This window comes from Salmo salar, chromosome ssa02, assembly GCF_905237065.1.
Source record: "Salmo salar chromosome ssa02, Ssal_v3.1, whole genome shotgun sequence".
Classification (NCBI taxonomy): domain Eukaryota; kingdom Metazoa; phylum Chordata; class Actinopteri; order Salmoniformes; family Salmonidae; genus Salmo; species Salmo salar.
This window is the reverse complement of record NC_059443.1, coordinates 5,227,582-5,247,737: the sequence shown is the minus strand read 5'-3', so window position 1 is coordinate 5,247,737 and position 20,156 is coordinate 5,227,582. Positions and strand designations below refer to the sequence as shown.

At 46.5% G+C, this 20,156-nt stretch overlaps 1 pseudogene; it reads right to left on the bottom strand.

Annotated features, from left to right (window-relative positions):
* LOC106573090 (collagen alpha-1(XIV) chain-like) overlaps positions 1 to 20,156 on the bottom strand; it is a 263,151-nt pseudogene that overhangs the window by 230,677 nt on the left and 12,318 nt on the right.

Here is a 20,156-nt window from a genome sequence, read left to right as displayed (position 1 = left end):
CCGGTACATCCTGTACCTGCTCCTCGCACTCGCCCTGAAGAGCGTGTCCCCAGTCTGGTACGTCTTGTGCCTGCTCCTCGACCTGAAGTGCGTGTCCCCAGTCCGGTACGTCCTGTGCCTGCTCCTCGCACTCGCCCTGAAGAGCGTGTCACCAGTCTGGTGCAACCTGTGCCGGCCCCACGCATCAGGCCTCCAGTGCGCCTCCCCAGTCTGGTACGTCCTGTGCATGCTCCTCGCACTCGGCCTGAAGTGTGTCACCAGTCCGGTACGTCCTGTGCCTGCTCCTCGACCTGAAGTGCGTGTCCCCAGTCCAGTACGTCCTGTGCCTGCTCCTCGCACTTCGCCCTGAAGTGTGTCACCAGTCCAGTACCACCTGTGCCGGCTCCACGCATCAGGCCTCCTGTGTGCCTCACCAGTCCGGTGCCACCTGTACCGGCTCCACGCACTCGGCCTCCAATGTGCATTCACAGTCCAGAGCTTCCGGAGACGGTCCCCAGTCCGGAACCTCCCGCGACGGTCCACTGTCCGGAACCTCCCGCGACGGTCCACTGTCCGGAACCTCCCGCGACGGTCCACTGTCCGGAACCTCCCGCGACAGCTCACGGTCTGGAACCTCCAGCTACGGTCAACGGTCCAGAACCTCCAGCTCCATGGCCGGAGCCTTCCCCTGCGCCAATGCCCAGTCCGAGCACGGCGTCCAGTCCAGCTCCAAGGCAGGAGCCTTCCCCTGCGCCGATGCCCAGTCCGAGCACGGCGTCCAGTCCAGCTCCAAGGCAGGAGCCTTCCTCTGCGCCGGTGGCCATTCCAGGCACGGCGTCCAGTCCAGCTCCAAGGCAGGAGCCTTCCTCTGCGCCGGTGGCCATTCCAGGCACGGCGTCCAGTCCAGCTCCATGGCCGGAGCCTTCTTCTGCGCCGATGTCCAGGCACGGCGTCCAACCCAGCTCCAGGGCCGGAGCCCTCCTCTGCGCCGGTGCCCAGTCCAGGCATGACGTTCAGCCCGGCGCCATGGTCGGATCCGGGGTCTGGGGTGGGGCTACAACCCGCACCGGAGCCGCCACCGACACTAGTTACCCCCCCTAACCCCCCCATTTGGTTTCAGGTTTTGCAGCCGGAGTCCGCACCTTTGGGGGGGATACTGTCACGCCCTGACCATAGAGAGCCCTTGTTTCTCTATGGTGTAGTAGGTCAGGGAGTGACTAGGGGGTAGTCTAGGTTAATATTTCTATGTTGTGTTCTAGTTTATATTTTCTAGGTTGGTGTTTTGTATGATTCCCAATTAGAGGCAGCTGGTAATCTTTGTCTCTAATTGGGGATCATATTTAAGTAGCTATTTTTCCCACCTGTGTTTGTGGGATATTGTTTTGTGTTGGTGCCTGTGCACCACGAATTCACGTTTAGTTGTTTGTTTATTTGTTTTTGCTTGAAGTTTCACTTTGGAATAAAGATGTGGAACTCTACACACGCTGCACCTTGGTCCCGTTCTTACGACAATCGTGACACAGTCTGTTATATACCTGCATACTATGAGTGGAACAAAAGGACACAGAACCAGTCTGTTACATACCTGCATTCTATGAGTGGAACAAAATTACATAGAATCAGACTGATACATACCTGCATACTTCCCTTGTAGTGCTCTGCTCTGCTGGTTCCCTCTCACAGCTAGAACCCTGACGTGGTACTCCTTCATGGCATCAAAGTCCTGTATCACCACTTTATTATCCCCCTTCGAAACGCGCAGCTCCTTTTTCTCTTTGTCTGTTGGAGATTGGAGAGAGAAATCAGGGTGGGGACCTAGTGTGCGTCCAAAATGCCATCCTATTCCCTATATCAGGATCATCAACTAGATGAGCAGATGGTATGGGGGCCAGAACATAATTACAAATAATTTGTAGACTGCAAATTGACTGCAGGAAGCCCAAACTAATGTGACCCCAGACATGTTTGACTAACACATAATCACTTCAAACCTTGCTTACATTTGTATATGATTACATGTCTCTGTTATGCGTGGGAATACTTGGACTTCTCCAAAATTAAAATCACTTGGAGCTGAATTTTGCAGTATTTTATATCCAACAATAGAACATGTAAAATACAAATAAAAAAGACCTGGTTGGCCAAATAAAACCAGGTGTTGAGGAACCCTGTCCTATATAGTGCACCATAGGGCTCTGGTCAAATGTAGTGCACTATAAAGGGAAGAGGGTGCCATTTTGGATGTAGACTCAGATAAGCATTCCAATGCATCAATTTCCCATTCAAGCTTTTCCAGGAGTCTCAATGTCCAGGCTGTTGTGTGAAGCAGTGCACTATGAGGATTCTTGTGGAGGTAGTAGGGGGGGTGTGTGTGTGCGTGTGTGTGTGTGTGTGTGTGTGTGTGTGTGTGTGTGTGTGTGTGTGTGTGTGTGTGTGTGTGTGTGTGTGTGTGTGTGACAACCATAAGTGATCCCTCACAGCTCAAGCTGCACACCTCAGCATTGTCTCTAAAGCTTAAGGACAGCTACATATGAGACACATATTACACAGAATCTGATCTTTTAAACATTTGGGCTCTGGATCTTTCTGCCCTGAGGTTCTGCCCATTATGAAATCTACTACGAATACAAACGGAAAATATCAGAAATTCCAAATGGTCTGTGACTTCTTTATTGAAACCAGACGTTTTCCTTCACCGTCATATTCAGGTGAATTTAACCGAGACGTTTTCCTTCACCGTCATATTCAGGTGAATTTAACCGAGACGTTTTCCTTCACCGTCATATTCAGGTGAATTTAACCGAGACGTTTTCCTTCACCGTCATATTCAGGTGAATTTAACCGAGACGTTTTCCTTCACCGTCATATTCAGGTGAATTTAACCGAGACGTTTTCCTTCACCGTCATATTCAGGTGAATCGTGGTCAACCACAAATCCAGACAAAGCTGAATCATTTCAGATCCATTTAGTCAGTTAACACATTTTGAGTAAGTGCCTTTAAGAGTAAATTGTTTTCCATTTGTTTAGTCAAACTTAATTTGCATAAACCAGCTTATTTGCCAGTCAGCCAACATGCTGGGGCTTGATTTCAGGACCTTTCCTCTCTCCTCCTGTCCTGTCCCCTTTTATCTTCTCTTCTCCTCCTCTCTTCCCTCCTCTTCACTCCTCTCATCTCCTCGTCCTCTTCTTCTCTCCACATGCCGCACGTACGGCTCCACGTTCAGTTCCCTCAGCAGTAAAATAGCTCAGAGCTTCAGCAGTTCACATTATTGACCAATTAGGATGATTTAAATCCTACAGGCCTGAGCGATCAATAGGAAGAGACTAACTGTGCTTAATCAGCAGCACTTTCACACAGAACACTGCCGAAGGATGGGTATGGATGTGTTAAACGAGGAGAGGGGGGAGATCGGGGGGAGAGGGAGAGAGAGAGAGGGGGAGATGGAGTGGGAGAGAGAGAGAGGGGGAGAGGGAGACAGAGAGGGGGGAGAGTGGGAGATGGAGAGGGAGAAAGAGAGAGGAGGGAGATGGAGAGGGGAGATGGAATGGGAGAGAGAGAGAGGGGGGAGAGGGAGACAGAGAGGGGGGGAGGGGGAGATGGAGAGGGAGAGAGAGGGAGGAGGGAGATGGAGAGGGAGCGAGAGAGAGGAGATCGGGGGAGATGGAGAGGGAGAGAGAAGAGATCGGGGGAAGATAGAGAGAGAGGGGCGGGGGGTGAAGAAAGAGAGAGAGAGATTGAGGGAGAGGAGGGGCGCGAGATAAAAGGAGAGAGACAGAGAGAGAGATAGAGAGGGTAGTGAAGAGAGAGAGTTAGAGAGAGTGATGGAGAGAGAGAAAAGGAGGGAGACAGAGAGAGAGATAGAGAGAGAGAGAGGGGCGAAGAGAGAGAGTTAGAGAGAGTGATGGAGAGAGAGAAAAGGAGAAAGAGACAGAGAGAAAGAGAGAACAGAGGAGGGAGATTTAGGGGATGGACCTAGCATTTAGAAGTGATGACTTAGCAGATTACTGTTAATGCTGAAGCACCAGCAGGAAACAACACGATCAAGATCAGAGAAATTGCACTTTTAATTAAAGGGTATTAGAAGTTCTGGAAATGGAAATCAGTCTAATATAACCATTGTATCAAACAATTGACAAAAGGAAATCATTATAATGTAACCATAACCAATGTGTCAAAATACACTGAGAGTACAACATATTAAGAACACCTTCCTAATATGGAAACTAGGCTAGGAGAATGGTCTCTCTCCCAGTCAGTATGATAAACAGTGGACACTGGGCTAGGAGAATGGTCTCTCTCCCAGTCAGTATGATAAACAGTGGACACTGGGCTAGGAGAATGGTCTCTCTCCCAGTCAGTATGATAAACAGTGGACACTGGGCTAGGAGAATGGTCTCTCTCCCAGTCAGTATGATAAACAGTGGACACTGGGCTCGGAGAATGGTCTCTCTCCCAGTCAGTATGATAAACAGTGGACACTGGGCTAGGAGAATGGTCTCTCTCCCAGTCAGTATGATAAACAGTGGACACTGGGCTAGGAGAATGGTCTCTCTCCCAGTCAGTATGATAAACAGTGGACACTGGGCTAGGAGAATGGTCTCTCTCCCAGTCAGTATGATAAACAGTGGACACTGGGCTAGGAGAATGGTCTCTCTCCCAGTCAGAATGATAAACAGTGGACACTGGGCTAGGAGAATGGTCTCTCTCCCAGTCAGTATGATAAACAGTGGACACTGGGCTAGGAGAATGGTCTCTCTCCCAGTCAGTATGATAAACAGTGGACGCTGGGCTAGGAGAATGGTCTCTCTCCCAGTCAGTATGATAAACAGTGGACACTGGGCTAGGAGAATGGTCTCTCTCCCAGTCAGTATGATAAACAGTGGACACTGGGCTAGGAGAATGGTCTCTCTCCCAGTCAGTATGATAAACAGTGGACACTGGGCTAGGAGAATGGTCTCTCTCCCAGTCAGTATGATAAACAGTGGACACTGGGTTAGGTGAGTGGTCTCTCTCCCAGTCAGTATGATAAACAGTGGACACTGGGCTAGGAGAATGGTCTCTCTCCCAGTCAGTATGATAAACAGTGGACACTGGGCTAGGTGAGTGGTCTCTCCCAGTCAGTATGATAAACAGTGGACACTGGGCTAGGGAGAATGGTCGCTCTCCCAGTCAGTATGATAAACAGTGGACACTGGGTTAGGTGAGTGGTCTCTCCCAGTCAGTATGATAAACAGTGGACACTGGGCTAGGAGAATGGTCTCTCTCCCAGTCAGTATGATAAACAGTGGACACTGGGCTAGGTGAATGGTCTCTCCCAGTCAGTATGATAAACAGTGGACACTGGGCTAGGAGAATGGTCTCTCTCCCAGTCAGTATGATAAACAGTGGACACTGGGCTAGGAGAATGGTCTCTCTCCCAGTCAGTATAATAAACAGTGGACACTGGGCTAGGAGAATGGTCTCTCTCCCAGTCAGTATGATAAACAGTGGACACTGGGCTAGGAGAATGGTCGCTCTCCCAGTCAGTATGATAAACAGTGGACACTGGGCTAGGAGAATGGTCGCTCTCCCAGTCAGTATGATAAACAGTGGACACTGGGCTCGGAGAATGGTCTCTCTCCCAGTCAGTATGATAAACAGTGGACACTGGGCTAGGAGAATGGTTTCTCTCCCAGTCAGTATGATAAACAGTGGACACTGGGTTAGGTGAGTGGTCTCTCCCAGTCAGTATGATAAACAGTGGACACTGGGCTAGGAGAATGGTCGCTCTCCCAGTCAGTATGATAAACAGTGGACACTGGGCTAGGTGAGTGGTCTCTCCCAGTCAGTATGATAAACAGTGGACACTGGGCTAGGAGAATGGTCTCTCTCCCAGTCAGAATGATAAACAGTGGACACTGGGCTAGGAGAATGGTCTCTCTCCCAGTCAGTATAATAAACAGTGGACACTGGGCTAGGAGAATGGTCTCTCTCCCAGTCAGTATGATAAACAGTGGACACTGGGCTAGGAGAATGGTCTCTCTCCCAGTCAGTATGATAAACAGTGGACACTGGGCTAGGAGAATGGTCGCTCTCCCAGTCAGTATGATAAACAGTGGACACTGGGCTAGGGAGAATGGTCTCTCTCCCAGTCAGTATGATAAACAGTGGACACTGGGCTAGGAGAATGGTCTCTCTCCCAGTCAGTATGATAAACAGTGGACACTGGGCTAGGAGAATGGTTTCTCTCCCAGTCAGTATGATAAACAGTGGACACTGGGCTAGGAGAATGGTCTCTCTCCCAGTCAGTATGATAAACAGTGGACACTGGGTTAGGTGAGTGGTCTGAACAGGAGTAGTATTATACCTAATTAGACCCAGAGACACAGAGCTCAACAGGAGTAGTATTATACCTAATTAGACCCAGAGACCGAGAGCTCAACAGGAGTAGTATTATACCTAATTAGACCCAGAGACACAGAGCTCAACAGGAGTAGTATTATACCTAATTAGACCCAGAGACAGAGAGCTCAACAGGAGTAGTATTATACCTAATTAGACCCAGAGACAGAGAGCTCAACAGGAGTAGTATTATACCTAATTAGACCCAGAGACAGAGAGCTCAACAGGAGTAGTATTATACCTAATTAGACCCAGAGACAGAGAGCTCAACAGGAGTAGTATTATACCTAATTAGACCCAGAGACAGAGAGCTCAACAGGAGTAGTATTATACCTAATTAGACCCAGAGACAGAGAGCTCAACAGGAGTAGTATTATACCTAATTAGACCCAGAGACAGAGAGCTCAACAGGAGTAGTATTATACCTAATTAGACCCAGAGACACAGAGCTCAACAGGAGTAGTATTATACCTAATTAGACCCAGAGACACAGAGCTCAACAGGAGTAGTATTATACCTAATTAGACCCAGAGACACAGAGCTCAACAGGAGACCAGGCAGGCTGATGGCTGATACAAACCCAGTGCTTGACACTAACATTTTTAGCCACCTGTCCTTCAGACATGTAGGACATAATATTTAGGAGGAGGGCTGGCCACCCTGCACACCCAGTATCTCTCCTGGTCCCTCCAGGAGGAGGGCTGGCCACCCTGCACACCCAGTATCTCTCCTGGTCTCTACAGGAGGAGGGCTGGCCACCCTGCACACCCAGTATCTCTCCTGGTCCCTACAGGAGGAGGGCTGGCCACCCTGCACACCCAGTATCTCTCCTGGTCTCTACAGGAGAAGGGCTGGCCACCCTGCACACCCAGTATCTCTCCTGGTCCCTCCAGGAGGAGGGCTGGCCACCCTGCACACCCGGTATCTCTCCTGGTCTCTACAGGAGGAGGGCTGGCCACCCTGCACACCCAGTACCCTGGTCTCTACAGGAGGAGGGCTGGCCACCCTGCACACCCAGTATCTCTCCTGGTCTCTACAGGAGGAGGGCTGGCCACCCTGCACACCCAGTATCTCTCCTGGTCTCTACAGGAGGAGGGCTGGCCACCCTGCATACCCAGTATCTCTCCTGGTCTCTACAGGAGGAGGGCTGGCCACCCTGCACACCCAGTATCTCTCCTGGTCTCTCCAGGAGGAGGGCTGGCCACCCTGCACACCCTGTAACTTATTCTGTAAATAATGTTGCTGCTACCGTCTTTTATGACTGAAAAGACATTCTGGATATCAGAGCAGTGATTACTCACCTCGAACTGGACAAATACTTTTTCTTTAATGAGTCCGACACGAAGGATATACTGGTTCTCCGAGACCAGGCCCAACATCCCTGTTATTCACATGCCTATTTGTCAATAACAGCTGGTGTGCAATGTCTAATATTAAGGAAATCTCGAGGTGTGTGTGTGTGTGTGTGTGTGTGTGTGTGTGTGTGTGTGTGTGTGTGTGTGTGTGTGTGTGTGTGTGTGTGTGTGTGTGTGTGTGTGGTCTCTCTCTCTCTCTCTCTCTCAATGACCCACTGCCACACATCCAGGTGATGCACACCATGCTGACCTAAAATCTGCTAGAAACAGGCAAATAACTCCCTAGCAACTATAAATCAACAAATGTGCAAACACGGCTTGCTTTGATCTCAAAAACACATCTAGCAACTAGATGATTGAAAGTCCCCTCGTGCCGATCAATGCAGGCCGACAGAAATGATACTCCGATGCGCTCTGCAGAGATTGGGAGGACTGTGAGCAAAACATCGCATCCAGAGGACACTTTGATCTGATTCTGATTAAAGTAGCCTAACTGTTTGATGTTGTGATTTTTGTTTTACAACTTAAATCTATAATCTGCTTGTACAACAATGTTTTTCACTTGCCCCCGGGCAAGCAGACAAGCGTATATGTTGAGCCCTGAAACCCAAACCCGCACCTGTCCTCCTCCAACCCCAGCATCTGTAATTAGTCAAACAGAGACGGTAGGCTTCCCCGAGGTGGAACGTTAGGGAACATTGGAACTGAAGTGGATTTGTAATAATAATCTCTCTGTTCTCATTTAACAGTAGTGCATTGAGTTAATAACAAAAAAATGGTTTCTTTTTATTAACTAACGCATAGGTGATCTCCCAGGATGAAGTCCAGTATCACTCAACGACACATCGGGACAAATTCTTGTGTTGTGTCTTTAACAAAGGGAGGGGGCCCAGAGGGGCTGGTCAATAGACCACAGAATTACTTTTCACTGAACAGCAGTTTGGGGGAGGGTGGACGTGTGTGTGTTGATGTTATCTCTGTCCTCATTGTTTAATCCAAGATGTCTGACAGGCTTTGTTAGACAACACTGACCTTCCTTACAGACAGACAGGGTAAATATTCCCTAAAACTCTCTAAGCCGGGTCCCACAACTGTTGGTGCTGTCTTATCAACTCACTGTTGTCAATGGCAATAGGAGGTGTCAAGATTCATTCATTCAGCTGTATGGGGTGTTTAACTTTACTCAAGATCAAATAAGCCTCTTTTTCAAAGCATATCTTCTGTGGTCCAGTGTGTTTAGCCAACTCTTCCCTGTGTTCATTCATTATCATTACCCTGTGTTCATTCATTATCATTACCCTGTGTTCATTCATTATCATTACCCTGTGTTCATTCATTATCATGTGTTCATTCATAATGGAGCCGGAGGGGATAGCTTCCGTTTAACGGGCTCCTAACCAATTGTGCTATTTTGTGTGTTTTTTTTGCATTGTTTGTAACTTATTCTGTACATAATGTTGCTGCTACCGTCTTTTATGACTGAAAAGACATTCTGGATATCAGAGCAGTGATTACTCACCTCGAACTGGACAAATACTTTTTCTTTAATGAGTCCGACACGAAGGATATACTGGTTCTCCGAGACCAGGCCCAACATCCCTGTTATTCACATGAAGAAAATATGGAAATACAGGGGGCGGAGATTGAGGTGCCTTGTGAGAATTAGTCGGCGACTGGGTTACCCGCCTCTACCATCCGTTCTATTGGCCAACGTGCAATCACTGGAGAATAAACTGGATGATCTCAGTTTGAGACTATCCTACCAACGGGACATTAAAAACTGTAATATCTTATGTTTCACCGAGTCGTGGCTGAACGACGACATGGATAATATACAGTTGGCTGAGTTTTCTGTGCATCGGCAGGACAGAACAGCTACGTCTGGTAAGGCGAGGGGTGGGGGTGTCTGTCTATTTGTCAATAACAGCTGGTGTGCAATGTCTAATATTAAGGAAATCTCGAGGTATTGCTCGCCTGAAGTAGAGTACCTCATGATAAGCTGTAGACCACACTATCTACCAAGAGAGTTTTCATCTATATTTTTCTGAGCTGTCTATTTACCACCACAAACCGATGCTGCCACTAAGATAAAAACTCAACGAGCTGTTTAAGGCCATAAGCAAACAAGAAAATGCTCATCCAGATGCGGTGCTCCTAGTGGCCGGGGACTTTAATGCAGGCAAACTTAAATCCGTTTGACCTAATTTCTACCAGCATGTCACATGTGCAACCAGAGTTAAAAAAACCTCTAGACCACCTTTACTCCACACACAGAGATGCATACAAAGCTCTCCCTCACCCTCCATTTGGCAAATCTGACCATAATTCTATCCTCCTGATTCCCGCTTTCAAGCAAAAACTAAAGCAGGGAGTACCAGTGACTCGCTCAATAAGGAAGTGGTCATATGATGCGGATGCTACCCTACAGGACTGTTTTGCTAGCACAGACATGAATATGTTCTGGGATTCATCCAATGGCATTGAGGAGTATACCATCTCAGTCACCGGCTTCATCAATAAGTGCATCGATGACTTCGTCCCCACAGTGACCGTACGTACATATCCCAACCAGAAGTCATGGATGACAGGCAACATCCGCACCAGGCTAAAGGCTAGAGCTGCCGCTTTCAAGGAGCGGGACACTAATCTGGACGCTTATAAGAAATCCCGAACTATCAAACAGGCAAAGCGTTAATACAGGACTAAGATTGAATCCTACTACACCGGCTCTGACGCTCGTCACATGTGACAGGGCTTGCAAACTGGCAGTGTGCTGCCAGGACAACAACCTCTCCCTCAATGTGAGCAAGACAAATCTGATCGTGGACAACAGGAAATGGAGGGACGAACACACCCCCATTCACATCAACGGGGCTGTAGTGGAGCAGGTAGAGAGTTTCAAGTTCCTTGGTGTCCACATCACCAACAAACTATCATGGTCCAAACACACCAAGACAGTTGTGAAGAGGGCATGACAACACATTTTCCCCCTTAGGAAACTGAAAAGATTTGGCATGGGTCCCCAGATCCTCAAGAAGTTATACAGCTGCACCATTGAGAGCATGCTAACCGGTTGCATCACCGCCTGGTATGGCAACTGCTTGGCATCCGACCGTAAGGTGCTACAGAGGGTAGTGCGTGCGGCCCAGTACATCACTGGGGCCAAGCTTTCTGTCATCCAGGACCTATATACTAGGCGTTTTCAGAGGAAGGCCCAAAAATTGTCAAAGACTCCAGTCACCTAAGTCATAGATGGTTCTCTCTGCTACCACACTGCAAGCTGTGCCTGAGCACCAAGTCTAGGTCTCCTTAACAGCTTCTGTCCCCAAGCCAAAAGACTGCTGAACAACTAATCACCCCGACAATTTACATTGACACCCCCTCCCCCCCTTTGTTTTTACACTGCTGCTACTCTCTGTTTATTATCTATGCATAGTCACTTTACCCTTACCTACATGTACCAATTACCTCGACTAACCTGTACCTCCGCACATTGACTCGGTACCGGTACCCCCTGTATATAGCCTCCACATTGACTCGGTACCCGTACCCCCTGTATATAGCTTCCACATTGACTCGGTACCCGTACCCCCTGTATATAGCTTCCACATTGACTCGGTACCCGTACCCCCTGTATATAGCCTCCACATTGACTCAGTACCGGTACCCCCTGTATATAGCCTCCACATTGACTCAGTACCAGTACCCCCTGTATATAGCCTCCACATTGACTCAGTACCGGTACCCCTGTATATAGCCTCCACATTGACTCAGTACCGGTACCCCCTGTATATAGCCTCCACATTGACTCAGTACCGGTACCCCCTGTATATAGCCTCCACATTGACTCAGTACCGGTACCCCCTGTATATAGCCTCCACATTGACTCAGTACCGGTACCCCCTGTATATAGCCTCCACATTGACTCTGTACCGGTACCCCCTGCATATAGTCTCCACATTGACTCTGTACCGGTACCCCCTGCATATAGTCTCCACATTGACTCTGTACCGGTACCCCCTGTATATAGCCTCCACATTGACTCTGTACCGGTACCCCCTGTATATAGCCTCCACATTGACTCTGTACCGGTACCTCCTGTATATAGCCTCCACATTGACTCTGTACCGGTACCCCCTGTATATAGCCTCCACATTGACTCTGTACCGGTACCCCCTGTATATAGCCTCCACATTGACTCTGTACCGGTACCCCCTGTATATAGCCTCCACATTGACTCTGTACCGGTACCTCCTGTATATAGCCTCCACATTGACTCTGTACAGGTACCTCCTGTATATAGCCTCCACATTGACTCTGTACCGGTACCCCCTGTATATAGCCTCCACATTGACTCTGTACCGGTACCCCCTGTATATAGCCTCCACATTGACTCTGTACCGGTACCCCCTGTATATAGCCTCCACATTGACTCTGTACCGGTACCCCCTGTATATAGCCTCGCTATTGTTATTTTATTGTGTTTCTTCTTTTTTTTACTTTAGTTTATTTGTTAAATATTTTCTTAACTCTATTTCTTGAACTGCATTGTTGGTTAAGGGCTTGTAAGTAAGCATTTCACGGTAAGGTCAACACCTTTTGTATTTGGTGCTTCTATTCTAAGGAATAGAAGACGTAGCAGCAGAGCAATAGAAGACTTGTGTACAGCCCATACAGCATGGGACCAGACTGATACAGCCCATACAGCATGGGACCAGACTGATACAGCCCATACAGCATGGGACCAGACTGATACAGACCATACAGCATGGGACCAGACTGATACAGCATGGGACCAGACTGATACAGCATGGGACCAGACTGATACAGCATGGGACCAGCATGGGACCAATGTATACGAAACGCTCCAGTCTGGTTTTAGACCCCATCATAGCACTGAGACTGCACTTGTGAAGGTGGTAAATGACCTTTTAATGACGTCAGACCGAGGCTCTGCATCTGTTCTCGTGCTCCTAGATCTTAGTGCCGCTTTTGATACCATCGATCACCACATTCTTTTGGAGAGATTGGAAACCCAAATTGGTCTACATGGACAAGTTCTGGCCTGGTTTAGATCTTATCTGTCGGAAAGATATCAGTTTGTCTCTGTGAATGGTTTGTCCTCTGACAAATCAATTGTAAATTTCGGTGTTCCTCAAGGTTCCGTTTTAGGACCACTATTGTTTTCACTTTATATTTTACCTCTTGGGGATGTCATTCGAAAACATAATGTTAAATTTCACTGCTATGCGGACGACACACAGCTGTACATTTCGATGAAACATGGTGAAGCCCCAAAATTGCCCTCGCTAGAAGCCTGTGTTTCAGACATAAAGAAGTGGATGGCTGCAAACTTTCTACTTTTAAACTCGGACAAAACAGAGATGCTTGTTCTAGGTCCCAAGAAACAAAGAGATCTTCTGTTGAATCTGACAATTAATCTGGATGGTTGTACAGTCGTCTCAAATAAAACTGTGAAGGACCTCGGCGTTACTCTGGACCCTGATCTCTCTTTTGAAGAACATATCAAGACTGTTTCAAGGACAGCTTTTTTCCATCTACGTAACATTGCAAAAATCAGAAATTTTCTGTCCAAAAATGACGCAGAAAAATTAATCCATGCTTTTGTTACTTCTAGGCTGGACTACTGCAATGCTCTACTTTCCGGCTACCGGATAAAGCACTAAATAAACTTCAGTTAGTGCTAAATACGGCTGCTAGAATCCTGACTAGAACCAAAAAATTTGATCATATTACTCCAGTGCTAGCCTCCCTACACTGGCTTCCTGTTAAGGCAAGGGCTGATTTCAAGGTTTTACTGCTAACCTACAAAGCATTACATGGGCTTGCTCCTACCTATCTTTCCGATTTGGTCCTGCCGTACATACCTACACGTACGCTACGGTCACAAGACGCAGGCCTCCTAATTGTCCCTAGAATTTCTAAGCAAACGGCTGGAGGTAGGGCTTTCTCCTATAGAGCTCCATTTTTATGGAATGGTCTGCCTACCAATGTGAGAGACGCAGACTCAGTCTCAACCTTTAAGTCTTTACTGAAGACTTATCTCTTCAGTAGGTCCTATGATTAAGTATAGTCTGGCCCAGGAGTGTGAAGGTGAACGGAAAGGCTGGAGCAACGAACCGCCCTTGCTGTCTCTGCCTTGCCGGTTCCCCTCTTTCCACTGGGATTCTCTGCCTCTAACCCTTTTACAGGGGCTGAGTCACTGGCCTACTGGTGTTCTTCCATGCCGTCCATGGGAGGGGTGCGTCACTTGAGTGGGTTGAGTCACTGACGTGGTCTTCCTGTCTGGGTTGGCGCCCCCCCCCCCCCCTTGGGTTGTGCCATGGCGGAGATCGTTGTGGGCTATACTCGGCCCTGTCTTAGGACGGTAAGTTGGTGGTTGGAGACATCCCTCTAGTGGTGTGGGGGCTGGTCTTTGGCAAAGTGGGTGGGGTTATATCCTGCCTGTTTGGCCCTGTCCGGGGGTATCATCGGATGGGGCCACAGTGTCTTCTGATCCCTCCTGTCTCAGCCTCCAGTATTTATGCTGCAGTAGTTTGTGTCGGGGGGCTAGGGTCAGTCTGTTACATCTGGAGTATTTCTCTTGTCTTATCCGGTGTCCTGTGTGTATTTAAATATGCTCTCTCTAATTCTCTCTTTCTCTCTTTCTGTCTTTCTCTCGGAGGACCTGTGCCCTAGGACCATGCCTCAGGACTACCTGGTATGATGACTCCTTGCTGTCCCCAGTCCACCAGGCCGTGCTGCTGCTCCAGTTTCAACTGTTCTGCCTGCGGCTATGGAACCCTGACCTGTTCACCGGACGTGCTTGTTGCGCCCTCGACAACTACTATGATTACTATTATTTGACCATGCTGGTCATTTATGAACATTTTAACATTTTAACATTTTGACCATGTTCTGTTATAATATCCACCCTGCACAGCCAGAAGAGGACTGGCCACCCCTCATAGCCTGGTTCCTCTCTAGGTTTCTTCCTAGGTTTTTGGCCTTTCTAGGGAGTTTTTCCTAGGAAGTTTTTCCTAGCCACCGTGCTTCTTTCACATGCTTTGCTTGCTGTTTGGGGTTTTAGGCTGGGTTTCTGTACAGCACTTTGAGAATATCAGCTGATGTACAAAGGGCTATATAAAAATAAATTTGATTTGATTTGATTTTGATACAGATTATACAGAATGGAACCAGACTGATACAGCACGGGACCAGACTGATACAGCATGGGACCAGACTGATACAGCATGAGACCAGACTGATACAGCCCATACAGCATGGACCAGACTGATACAGCCCATACAGCATGGAACCAGACTGATACAGCATGGAACCAGACTGATACAGGATGGGACCAGACTGCATGGGACCATTCCGTATGGTCTGTATCAGTCTGGTTCCATGCTGTATCAGTCTGGTTCCATGCTGTATCAGTCTGGTCCCATGCTGTATCAGTCTGGTCCCATACTGTATCAGTCTGGTTCCATCCCACCAAACTGATACAGGATGGGACCAGACTGATACAGCATGGGACCAGACTGATACAGGAGGGGACCAGACTGATACAGGAGGGGACCAGACTGATACAGCCCATAAAGCATGGAACCAGACTGATACAGCCCATACAGCATGGAACCAGACTGATACAGCATGGAACCAGACTGATACAGGATGGGACCAGACTGCATGGGACCATTCCGTATGGTCTGTATCAGTCTGGTTCCATGCTGTATCAGTCTGGTCCCATGCTCTATGGGCTGTATCAGTCTGGTTCCATGCTGTATCAGTCTGGTTCCATGTTGTATCAGTCTGGTCCCATGCTGTATGGGCTGTATCAGTCTGGTTCCATGCTTTATGGGCTGTATCAGTCTGGTCCCCTCTGTATCAGTCTGGTCCTCCTGTATCAGTCTGGTCCCATGCTGTATCAGTCTGGTCCCATCCTGTATCAGTTTGGTGGGATGGAACCAGACTGATACAGTAAATGGGACCAGACTGATACAGCATGGGACCAGACTGATACAGCATGGGACCAGACTGATACAGCCCATACAGCATGGGACCAGACTGATACAGACCATACAGCATGGGACTAGACTGATACAGCATGGGACCAGACTGATACAGCCCATACAGAATGGGACCAGACTGATACAGCCCATACAGCATGGGACCAGACTGATACAGCCCATACAGCATGGGACCAGACTGATACAGCCCATACAGCATGGGACCAGACTGATACAGCATGGGACCAGACTGATACAGCATGGGACCAGACTGATACAGCCCATACAGCATGGGACCAGACTGATACAGACCATACAGCATGGGACCAGACTGATACAGCATGGGACCAGACTGATACAGCCCATACAGCATGGGACCAGACTGATACAGCATGGGACCAGACTGATACAGCATGGGACCAGACTGATACAGCCCATACAGCATGGGACCAGACTGATACAGACCATACAGCATGGAACCAGACTGATACAGCCCATACAGCATGGACCAGACTGATACAGCCCATACAGCATGGAACCAGACTGATACAGCATGGGACCAGACTGATACAGCCCATACAGAATGGGACCAGACTGATACAGCCCATACAGCATGGGACCAGACTGATACAGCCCATACAGCATGGGACCAGACTGATACAGCCCATACAGCATGGGACCAGACTGATACAGCCCATACAGCATGGGACCAGACTGATACAGCATGGGACCAGACTGATACAGCCCATACAGCATGGGACCAGACTGATACAGCATGGGACCAGACTGATACAGCATGGGACCAGACTGATACAGCCCATACAGCATGGGACCAGACTGATACAGACCATACAGCATGGGACCAGACTGATACAGCCCATACAGCATGGGACCAGACTGATACAGCATGGGACCAGACTGATACAGCATGGGACCAGACTGATACAGCCCATACAGCATGGGACCAGACTGATACAGCATGGGACCAGACTGATACAGCCCATACAGCACGGGACCAGACTGATACAGACCATACAGCATGGGACCAGACTGATACAGCATGGGACCAGACTGATACAGCCCATACAGCATGGGACCAGACTGATACAGACCATACAGCATGGGACCAGACTGATACAGCCCATACAGCATGGGACCAGACTGATACAGCCCATACAGCATGGACCAGACTGATACAGACCATACAGCATGGGACCAGACTGATACAGCATGGGACCAGACTGATACAGCCCATACAGCATGGACCAGACTGATACAGCCCATACAGCATGGGACCAGACTGATACAGCATGGGACCAGACTGATACAGAATGGGACCAGACTGATACAGCCCATACAGCACGGGACCAGACTGATTGAGCTTCGACTATTCTGGACTATATACCATAGAATGTGTACATCAACTAAAGGCATAGACAGATTATTAGATATCTTACCCGGCTCACTGTGGTATAAAACTCTATAGCCGTCGACATTCCCTTTCGGCTCTTTCCAAGATACATGTAATTTGCTCGTACCCAGCACTTTAAAACGTAATCTTCTGGGAGCTGGAACTGAAACAGAACAACAATAGACTATCATTAACACTGACTCATTCAGTTACAGTTTGTGTATTGATGATTAATATGTTGAATACAGAATACAGACCAGGGCCTATAGGGTAGTGCACTACTTTTTACCAGGGCCCATAGGACTCTGATTGAAAGTAGTGCACCACAGACGGAATAGGGTGTGATTTGGGAGGCAGATACAATCCCCAGCAGGTGTTAGTGCCACTACAGAACTACACATCAGCCAGGTTAATCACACACAGATACAATCCCCAGCAGGTGTTAGTGCCACTACAGAACTACACATCAGCCAGGTTCATCACACACAGATACAATCCCCAGCAGGTGTTAGTGCCACTACAGAACTACACATCAGCCAGGTTCATCACACACAGATACAATCCCCAGCAGGTGTTAGTGCCACTACAGAACTACACATCAGCCAGGTTAATCACACCCAGACATTGAACAGACATCTACAAAGACAACCCATTCTGGTATAACACAATAACATATTGGAAAACATATTGGATAACATATTGTTGTCCAATAACATATTGTTGTAAAATAACATATTGTTGTAGAATAACATATTGTTGTAAAATAACATATTGTTGTAGAATAACATATTGTTGTAAAATAACATATTGTTGTCCAATAACATATTGTTGTAAAATAACGTATTGTTGTAAAATAACATATTGTTGTAAAATGACATATTGTTGTAAAATAACATATTGTTATAGAATAACATATTGTTGTAAAATAACATATTGTTGTAAAATAACATATTGTTGTCCAATAACATATTGTTGTAAAATAACATATTGTTGTAAAATAACATATTGTTGTAAAATAACATATTGTTGTAAAATAACATATTGTTGTAGAATAACATATTGTTGTAAAATAACATATTGTTGTAAAATAACATATTGTTGTAAAATAACATATTGTTGTAGAATAATATATTGTTGTAAAATAACATATTGTTGTCCAATAACATATTGTTGTAAAAGAACATATTGTTGTAAAATAACATATTGTTATAGAATAACATATTGTTGTAAAATAACATATTGTTGTAGAATAACATATTGTTGTAAAATAACATATTGTTGTAGAATAACATATTGTTGTCCAATAACATATTGCACAACAAACAGTTATAGACAAAGAGGGTTCTTAAATGTCAGTCATATTCTTTTACTTTTTGAGACACAATTTGTTACCTAGTAAGAAGGGAGGGGCATTTTTAGAGCCTGAAATCCCAACTGATAAACTTTGTTTCATGTAAAATAATTGTGAAACAGAGCAAATCAGATGGGATTCCAGGCTAGCATTTCTAAGCCGATGACAGCATCGACATTTCCTTTCAAAAAGACAGGTGCTGCAGACTGTTAAGAGTCAGTAAATGTTTGATCTCTCAGTTGATGGAGAATCAATCAGCTTCACCTGCTGTCCCGATGGAAAGAACAGTCAGTGGAAGACATTCTCTAGGCTATAGCTAGATATTGATGCTATCTGGCGTTTCTATACGCAGGCTGCTATGAGGAAGAGAATGAGACTTTTTTTACATGAAGTTGCTCTTACTTCTTAGTACCATGTAACAGCATGGTGTTTCTTGTAGCCATTAAGAACAACCAAATGTAAAGTGGTAGTCCTTTTTTCCCAACTATGGACAGACATTATTCCAGTAGTACGGTGAAATAATACTACCTGAGACTGACACAGAACTATTCATAAGGTTGGTGCATAGCACTTTCACCATTCACTTGGTCTACATTCTGTTAGTTGAACTACAAACTAGTCACCAGAACCACACTACTACATTCCCACCTTTTGAGTTGAGAAGACAATGAGAAGTTGAGAAAACAATGAGAAGTTGAGAAGACAATGAGAAGTTGGGAAGACAATGAGAAGTTGAGAAAACAATGAGAAGTTGAGAAGACAATGAGAAGTTGAGAAGACAATGAGAAGTTGAGAAAACAATGAGAAGTTGAGAAGACAATGAGAAGTTGGGAAGACAATGAGAAGTTGAGAAAACAATGAGAAGTTGAGAAGACAATGAGAAGTTGAGAAGACAATGAGAAGTTGAGAAGACAATGAGAAGTTGAGAAGACAATGGAAAGTTGAGAAGATGAGAAGACAATGAGAAGTTGAAAGTTGAGAAGACAATGAGAAGTTGAGAAGACAATGAGAAGTTGAGAAGACAATGAGAAGTTGAGAAGACAAGGAGAGGTTGAGAAGACAATGAGAAGTTGAAAAGACAATGGAAAGTTGAGAAGACAATGAGAAGTTGAGAAGACAAGGAGAGGTTGAGAAGACAATGATACGTTGAGAAGACAATGAGAAGATGAGAAGATAAGGAGAAGTTGAGAAGACAATGAGAAGTTGAGAAGACAAGGAGAGGTTGAGAAGACAAGGAGAAGTTGAGTAAACAATGAGATGTTGAGAAGACAATGAGAAGTTGAGAAGACAATGAGAAGTTGAGAAAACAATGAGAAGTTGAGAAGACAATGAGAAGTTGAGAAGACAATGAGAAGTTGAGAAGACACTGAGAAGTTGAAAAGACAAGGCTCTATGCCCAGGCCAACAAACACAGTGGTGTTTGTTTCTCCTTGCAAGGAGTAGAATGGGTACCAATGTAATCTTTACATGCCTATAAATCTATGAATCTACTACAGTATCTAACATATAGGGACTTGAAGCTGTTTATTATGAAGAATATAGGCATGTAAGGTTATATACAATCTGGCACAAGCTATAAATAAACGCTGAAGGATAGAGGGAAACCTTTAGGTCAGAGAAATAGATATGATCACTAACCTGATAGGAATTCATCTGGGGGTTGTT